At 41.9% G+C, this 8096-nt stretch overlaps 2 non-coding genes across 2 annotated transcripts; both read left to right on the top strand.

Annotated features, from left to right (window-relative positions):
- Window positions 1-386: 386 nt before the first annotated feature.
- On the top strand, window positions 387-493 carry LOC120250839. Its single transcript, XR_005533173.1, has one exon. It is a non-coding gene; the product is annotated as a small nucleolar RNA R71 (small nucleolar RNA).
- A 4763-nt stretch (window positions 494-5256) lies between these two features.
- LOC120250948 lies at window positions 5257-5363 on the top strand. Its single transcript, XR_005533277.1, has one exon. It is a non-coding gene; the product is annotated as a small nucleolar RNA R71 (small nucleolar RNA).
- Window positions 5364-8096: the final 2733 nt, after the last annotated feature.

The raw sequence follows: 8096 nt of genomic DNA, 5'->3' as shown, positions 1-8096 counted from the left end.
CTCATGCCATTACCTACAAAATCAACATTCTCCACCGAAGAAACATCACCAATAGAGATCGGGCAATCGGAGGGAGCATGTTCTCCACCACACCCAGTGCAATTAGTCATGGCTACCACTCTATTTGAAGTTAGAAGATCTAACTTCTTACTCAAATTTTCCACCTGGGCCGCCAATGAAGTTACCGCATCTATCTCATGGAGACCGCCCACCTTTTTCTTCTCCCTAGCATTCCATTGGTAGCTGTTTAACCCCATTTCATCAATCAACTGTTGGGCCTCATCGGGGGTCTTGCTAACTAAGGTACCTCCTGCTGCCACATCCAAGAGTTGTCTTGTACTCGGGTTCAAACCATTGTAAAAGGTTTGAACAATCATCCACTACGGAATCCGTGTTGCGGGCACTTCCTCAGGAGCTCCATGAACCTTTCCCATGTCTCGAATAGAGACTCCAATTCCAACTGAACAAAGGATGAGATCTCGTTCCTAAGCTTTGCTGATTTTCCGAGAGGGAAATAACGAGCTAGAAAGGCTTCCACCATCTCCTCCCACGTGGTAATTGACGCTCTAGGTAACGAGTGTAGCCACTGCTTCGCTCTCCCCTTTAGGGAAAATGGGAAGGCTCTCAATTTGATGGCATCATCCGTCACCCCATTTATCTTCAGCATATCACACACCTCGAGAAAGCTCTCTATGTGACTGTTTGGATCCTCATTGGCCAAACCATTGAATTGTACGGACTGCTGCAACATGTGGATGAATACCGGCTTCAACTCAAAGTTCTGAGCTGTAATCGGGGGACGTACAATGCTCGACTGTGTCCCCAACACTGAAGGTCTGTCATAATCGGATAATGTTCACTGTTGCTCATTCTATTCTGCCATGTTTTCAGATCCTTCCACTTCCAAATCAGCTAAATTAGACTGTTCTTGTACAGGCTCTTTCCCTTTTCTTCTAAGTGTACGTTCAAGCTCGGGATCCCCTTCAATCAATATTGAGGGATTCCCTCGGGTCATAACTTAAAGCTGCAATCAAAAAGAACGAAAAAGAAATCAGAACGATGATAGAATAAGAAGATATGAAATAGAATGTATGGTGAAATAGCCAAGAAAACAAACTGTAAAGTATCTCTAAATGCCTAGTTCCCCGGCAACGGCGCTAAAAACTTGACAAGGACCCCTTGCGTATATCCCGCAAGTGCACGGGTTTGTCGAAGTAATAATCCCGGGTGAGCGGGTATCGAATCGACAGGAAACAAGGAATAAAAATACTTAATTCGATTCTTAGCTATGTGAAAGATCAATGATGATAAGTGTGACAATGATTCAATTCTCAACAATAAAAACAACAAGTAAGAGAGCAAAAGTAAAGAATGGGGGTAAGGCAATCGATAAAGATGGGGTACTCGGATAATGCTCGATCTAGGATAATTGATTCAAGTGCAAGAACCCTTTATTATGCTTTCTAATCAATGCAATGGTGAGTCGTGGATGTTCTTCATTACATAGTCCCAAATCTAAGGTCAACTATGCCTAACTCTATACATGTCCCGGAGGAGAGATTAGATAACCTCTCAACCTCGCACTAGTATAGAGTTGCAATGAGCTCTAGAGATTCTAAGTGATAAATCTCTTCCTAATTATAGACCTAACCCTTTGGCCCAGGCGGAAGGTTCCTAACCACGATTAAGCCCTAGATACTAAGATCAACTCAACGCTTCACTCTGTTGCACGCGCAACTAAGCCCCAGCGGAAGTTCATCTCTTAGACCATTCACTCTATTATGGCCGCAAAGAACTCGAGGAACGGAGGTAGAATCTATCATGTCAGAGGGGAAAGGGGACGCTCCTGTACCTCTCGACTCACCTTCTCAACCCTCTCCAACCTAGCTGTGTCTAACGCTCGTGGTGTGTCACTCACTCACAAGGTTACCAATGAGAACTCTCAACCCTAGTGTCACTCTATGGGAAATGTTCATACAAACAAGCATTCAAGGTTGGAAATCACAATCAACATCAATTTATTGAAAGCATAATAAAGAGATTCAAAGAAACGAATACATCCTATGGTTCACAAATACCCAAGTACCCACTAGGGGTTTAGCTCTCCATGGAGCTAAGTACAATCAAAGAAATAGAATGTAAAACCAATGAATCCATAAAAAAAATCCTCGATAGTCGAGTCGATGGTCTTGTGGAAAGTCCTCTACTCGTCGTCCAAGGATTCCCTCGTCCAGTATAGGATACGCCTCAACGGAAGCTCCCCTACCAACCTTCTTCCTCAGGAATGATGATGTCGGAGCCGTAGAACCTCTCAAAAACCTTGGCCAATACCCCTCAAAACCCTAGCCGAAGTCCTCTCTCAAATTGGGGAAATGATGGAGAAAAGAATACTAAAATCAGGGCTGATTCGGCTTTAAATAGGGCTGGAATCGGGCGACTACACGAGCGTGGATGCTTCACGCGCCCGTGCAGAATTTTCACACGGGCGTGGACAATTTCCACACGCCCGTGTGGATTCTCTAAAATTCTTTTTTCTCGGCCAGCTATGAACAGTGCTGCTACAGTGCTTGCTACCATGTCGCTGCAGTGCTCTCCTACAGTATCCGGCCTGAATAGCTTCCCGAATCCATACTTTCATAGAGTAAATAGCCATGAACAGCTACCAGTGGAATGGGTGGGAAAGGAAGAAAGTAGCCAGATACCACAAAATCGATGTAGTCACTTCTTTGGCGGCCCAAGTGGAATCATTGAGCAAGAAGTTAGACCTTCTAACTTCTAATAGATTGGCGGCCATCACTACTTGAATAGGTTGTTGGGGAGGACATGCTCCAACTAATTACCCTATTTCTATTGGTGATGTATCTTCAGTTGAGCAAGTCGATTTTGTGTGTAATGCCATGAGGAACCAAGGTAATCCAAATAGGAACACCTATAATCCGGGTTGGAAGAACCAACACAACTTTTCGTGGATTAACCACCAAGGGCAACAGAAGGCCATAGCACCACCGGGTTTCTAACAACAACAACAAGCCCCAAACATGGAGAATCGTGTTTCAGGTTTGGAGACCCGGATGAATGATTTAGAGAAAGCTTTAACAAGATTAGTGCAGACATTGGACGATCGGTTTCAGTCGGTTGAAGCTACACTTCACAACCACACCGTTTCATTGCACATTCTAGAGAATTAAGTGGGTAAATTGTGAAGTCTCTATTGGAGAGACCACATGGAAGCCTACCGAGTAATACTAAAACTAATCCAAGAGAACATGTGAAGGTGATCACTTTGAGATGTGATCGTGAGGTTGAGGATAGACCTCCTAGTGGGAAGACCAGTGTTGAAGTGCCCAAGATCCTGAAGGTTGAGGCGAGAGCAAACAAGGAGAAGGAGGTGGCACCACCACCTTACAATTTGAGAATTCCCTACCCTTCAAGATTGAAGAACGACCAAAATGATGAGTAATACAAGAAGTTCTTGGGTCTATTAAAGCAATTGCAGATCAACATTCCTTTTGTGGAGGTATTGTCTCAAATGCCTCGGTATGCTAAGTTCTCAAAAGATTTATTGACCAACAAAAGTTAATTAGAGGAGAGTGCATTAGTGATCTTAGATGCCTCTTGTTCGGCAGTGTTGCAAAAGAATATGCCGAACAAGAAGAAAGACATTGGTAATATGGCTGAAGAAATGACATTGGCAGACTTTGGGGCTACTATCAATGTCATGCCATATACCTTTTTCAAGAAGCTAGGCTTGGAAGAGCCTAGGCCAACTCGGATGCCATTGAAATTGGTAGACCGAACAATGAGACATCCGAGGGGCATCATTGAAGACATACTTGTCAAAGAGGACAAGTACATATTTCCTATAGACTTCATAGTGTTGCATGTTGACATGGATGTAGATGTTCCTTTGATACTTGGGAGGCAATTCTTACGCACTTCCAAGGCATTAATTGACATGGACGGCGGTGAGTTGACACTAAGGGTCGGAGATGATAAGCTCACATACCGGCTCATCGAAGCCATGCGACATTCTTTTGAATTTGATGATACACTATATCTTCTTGACACTACTGATGAGATAATTGATGAATATGTGCATGAAATTGATAAGTGCTTGTGTGATAAGAATGCGGAGTGTTGTTTCCTTATGATGAGCATTACTTTTATCAGGTTTTAGCACTAATATGTGTGCATTTATGTTACTTTCATGCATATAAGGTTATGAAGCCGAATGTTAAAGAAAGAAGCCAATGTAGATCGTGATGTGTCACTCACTCACAAGGGTTATCAACAAGAACTCTCAACCCTAGTGTCACTCTAAGGGAGTATTCACTCAATCAAGTATACTATATTGGAACTCAATTAAAACATCAATTAATTGAAAGCATAATAAAAAGGTTCAATGAAACAAATACATCATAGGGTTCACAAATATCCAAGTACCAACTAGGGGTTTAGCTCTCCATGGAGCAAAATACAATAGATAATGAAATCAAAAGCAAAGAGATGCAATCCATGAATGAAAACCCCCTTGTGTTCATGTCGAACGTCTTGTGGATCAGTCGCGTCTTCTTCAAAAGTCCCCTTGTCAAACCTAGGGCACACCTCACCAGATCAGTGCCGATGAAAGCTTCCCCAATAGCTCTCTTCTGAAGGAAACACAATGTTCAAGGCTGTCAAACCTCTCCAAAGCCTTGCCAAAGCCTTGCCAAAGCTTCTCCAAATCCTAGCCGCGAGTGCCTTGATAAGTGCTTGTGCGATATGAATGCGAAGCGTTCATTCCTTATGTTGAGCATTACTTTTCTCAGGTTTTTACACTAATATGTGTGTTTTTATATTACTTTCGTGCAGGTAGGGTTGTGAGGCCAAGTATGAAGGAAAGAAGCCAATGTGGATTACAATGCAGTGATTTTGGAGGAAATCTTGTTAAGGTTCAAACGCGAAGACATAGGTCGATGTGAGATGCAAGAGTGTGTGCCAACCTTCTCGTATTCGAGTTTGGCATATCCATTTAGAGGGGCACAAAGGCAGTCACACTCGAGCATTCCGACTTATGCACATAGAACAAGAGCTCCACCAACTTGCCTATCATTGAAGAAGCAAGTGATCAACGACGTGAACGTGTGCCCGTTTGCGTTACTCAGGGCTTCTTCAGGGGTCTTATTCCCCATTGTACCTCCTGCGGCAGCATTTAGAAGCTGTCTTGTGCTTGGATTCAACCTGTTGTGAAAAGTTTGAATGATCATACAGTCGGGGGAACCATGTTGCGGACACTTCCGTAAGAGGTCCTTGAATCGCTCCCATGTCTTAAACAATGATTTGAGCTCCATCTGTATGAATGAGGATATCTCATTATGAAGCCTTACTGACTTTCCCGGGGAAAAGTATCACGCAAGAAAGACTTCGACTATTTTATTCCAAGTCGTGATGGAAACTTTGCCAATGAATGAAGCCACTACTTGGCTTTTCCTTTGAGAGAGAACTGGAAAGCCCTCAATCTGATAGCATCATCTGACAATCCATTAATCTTCAACATATCACAAACTTCCAAGAAGTTCTCAATATGATTGTTCGGATCCTCATCGGCCAAACTATCGAAATGCGATGACTGTTGAATCATTTGGATGAATACCGGATTCAGCTCAAAGTTCAGAGCTATGATTAGGGGTCACACAATACTCGATTGTGTTCCCAAAACTGAAAGTCTATCATAGTTAGAAAGTGTTCTCTGTTGCTCATTCTGTTTTGTATATTATCTGACCCTTGACCTTCTACCTTAGCTTAGATTGATGGTTCTTATAGAGCTTATTTTCCCCTTCTTCTAAGTGTATGCTCAAGCTCAGGATCTCCTTCAACAATTTGTGAAGGGTTCCTTCAGGTCATAACCTTGAGCTGTAGCCAAAAAAAAAAGAAAAATCAGAATGATGATAGAATAAAAAAATGTGAAATAGAATGAATGATGAATAGCTAAAATAGCAAAGTGCAAAGTATCTCTAAACTCCTACTCCCCAGCAATGGCGCAAAAAACTTGACAATGCCCCTTGCGTGTGACCCACAAGTACACAGGTTTGTCAAAGTAAAAAATCCCAAGTGAGTGGGTATCGTATCCACAGGGAGTAGGGAATAAAAATACCAAGATTTCTATCTAACTAAGTGAAGACGGAATAATGATTTTGTTGATAAAATGTATTGAAAGCAAGAATAAAAGAAACAAGAAAGAGATAAGCACTAATAGATGAGAGGTAAGGTAATCGATAGAAGTGGGGTACTTGGATATTTTTCCACCTAGGACAATTGCTTCAAATGCAAAATCAACTATTATATCTCCTAATTGACACTTAATGAGTCGTGGAAATCCTTAAACACATGGTCCCAAACCTAAGGTCAGCCGTGACTACCTCTATACTATATCCCGGTGGAGAAATCGATCAATCTCAACACCTCACACTATTTAGAGTTGCAAGACACTTTAGGGATTCCAAGTGATAAACCATATTCCAATGTATAGATCTAACCCTTTGGTACAGGCGAAAGACCTCTAGTCACAATTAAGAACTACGTGTTAAAGTCACTTCAACACTTCAATTTGTTGCCTGTGCAACTAAGCCCTACCGGAGGTCATCCCTTTGCCCATTCACTCTACTATAACCACAAAGAACTCTTGGAATGTGGAGGTAGGATAAATCACATCGGAGAGGAAAGGGGACGCTTCACTACCTCTCAACTCACCCTCTCATCCCTCTTAAATCTTGCAATGTCTAACCCTCATGGTATGTCATTCACTAACAAAGGTTACCAATGTAGACTCTCAACCGTAGTGTCACTCTAAGGGAGAAATCATTCAACAAGCATTAAACATTAAAACTCAATTAAATACATCAATTAAGGAAAACATAATAGAAGATTAATGAAACAAATACATCCTAGGGTTCACAAATCCAAGTACCCACTAGGGGTATAGCTATCCATGGAGCTAGTTACAATTAATAATGAAATCGAATGTAAAAACAAGTAATCCATAGAAAAACCCTCTCGGTGTTCATGTTGATGGTCTTGTGGAGTAGCCTCATCTTCTACAAAGGACCCCTTGTCCGGCCTAGGACACACCTCGCCGGATCTATGCCGATGAAAGTTTCCCCAATAACCTTTTTCAAAGTGAAGTGCGGTGTCGAATCTGTAGAACCACTCCAAAGACTTGCCAAAAGCCTCTCCAAACCCTAGCCGATGGCCTCTCAAAAGATGGGGAACAATTCGAGAGAAGAGGGGAAAAAGATTCCAAAAATCAGGCTGAATCGTGGCTTAAATTGGGCTGGTATTAGGAATCCACACGGCCCTGTTAATTTTTCCACAGGCATGTGGAATTTCAACACAGGCGTGGGGAATTTCCACACACTTATATTGATTGTCTGGAAAACTATTTTTTAGCCGGCTATGAAGAGGAACTGCTACAATATTATGCTACAGTGATTTCCTCGAGTCCCTGTTGCAGTACTCCGCCAAAACGCTCCCAATTCCACACTTTTCATTAAGGTAACTTAAATAGGCACACGTTTATGGAACATATCACAACTCTTCTTCAATCAAAGGACTCATTGGTGAAGATCTTGCTATCAGTGAATAAGTCAGGATACGCAAATGTGACTACCTTTGTGCCCCTCCGACTCATTGTAATATCTTGAATATATGGAGGTTGGCACACATTCACATATCTTAAAACCTTACTTGTGTCTTCACATTTGTTCCTTCCAAGATTCCACCAAATAGTGCGTTCATAGTATACTTTTGGATTCTTTTCTTAATAGTTAGCTTCACAACCTTAGATGCGCAAAAGAACACAAATACACATGTATTGCAATTAAACATGATAAAAGTAATGCTCAACATAAAGAAAGAATACTTCTCATTCTTAACACACGACCAGTTATCAAGAACCACTCCAAAAATATAGTGTAAGCCTCTCTAAAATCTAGCTATTAGCTCCCTAAAAGATGGGCAAAAGATAGGAAGAAGATCACCAAATAAAACTTTCAAAGTGGTATTTATAAGGCTGGAATTGGGCATCCACACTGGCGTGTGGAATTTCCACACGTCAGTGT

The sequence above is a fragment of the Dioscorea cayenensis genome, chromosome 19 (assembly GCF_009730915.1).
Source record: "Dioscorea cayenensis subsp. rotundata cultivar TDr96_F1 chromosome 19, TDr96_F1_v2_PseudoChromosome.rev07_lg8_w22 25.fasta, whole genome shotgun sequence".
Taxonomy (NCBI): Eukaryota; Viridiplantae; Streptophyta; class Magnoliopsida; order Dioscoreales; family Dioscoreaceae; genus Dioscorea; species Dioscorea cayenensis.
The sequence above is the reverse complement of the archived record's forward strand: the minus strand, read 5'-3'. Positions and strand labels throughout refer to the sequence as shown.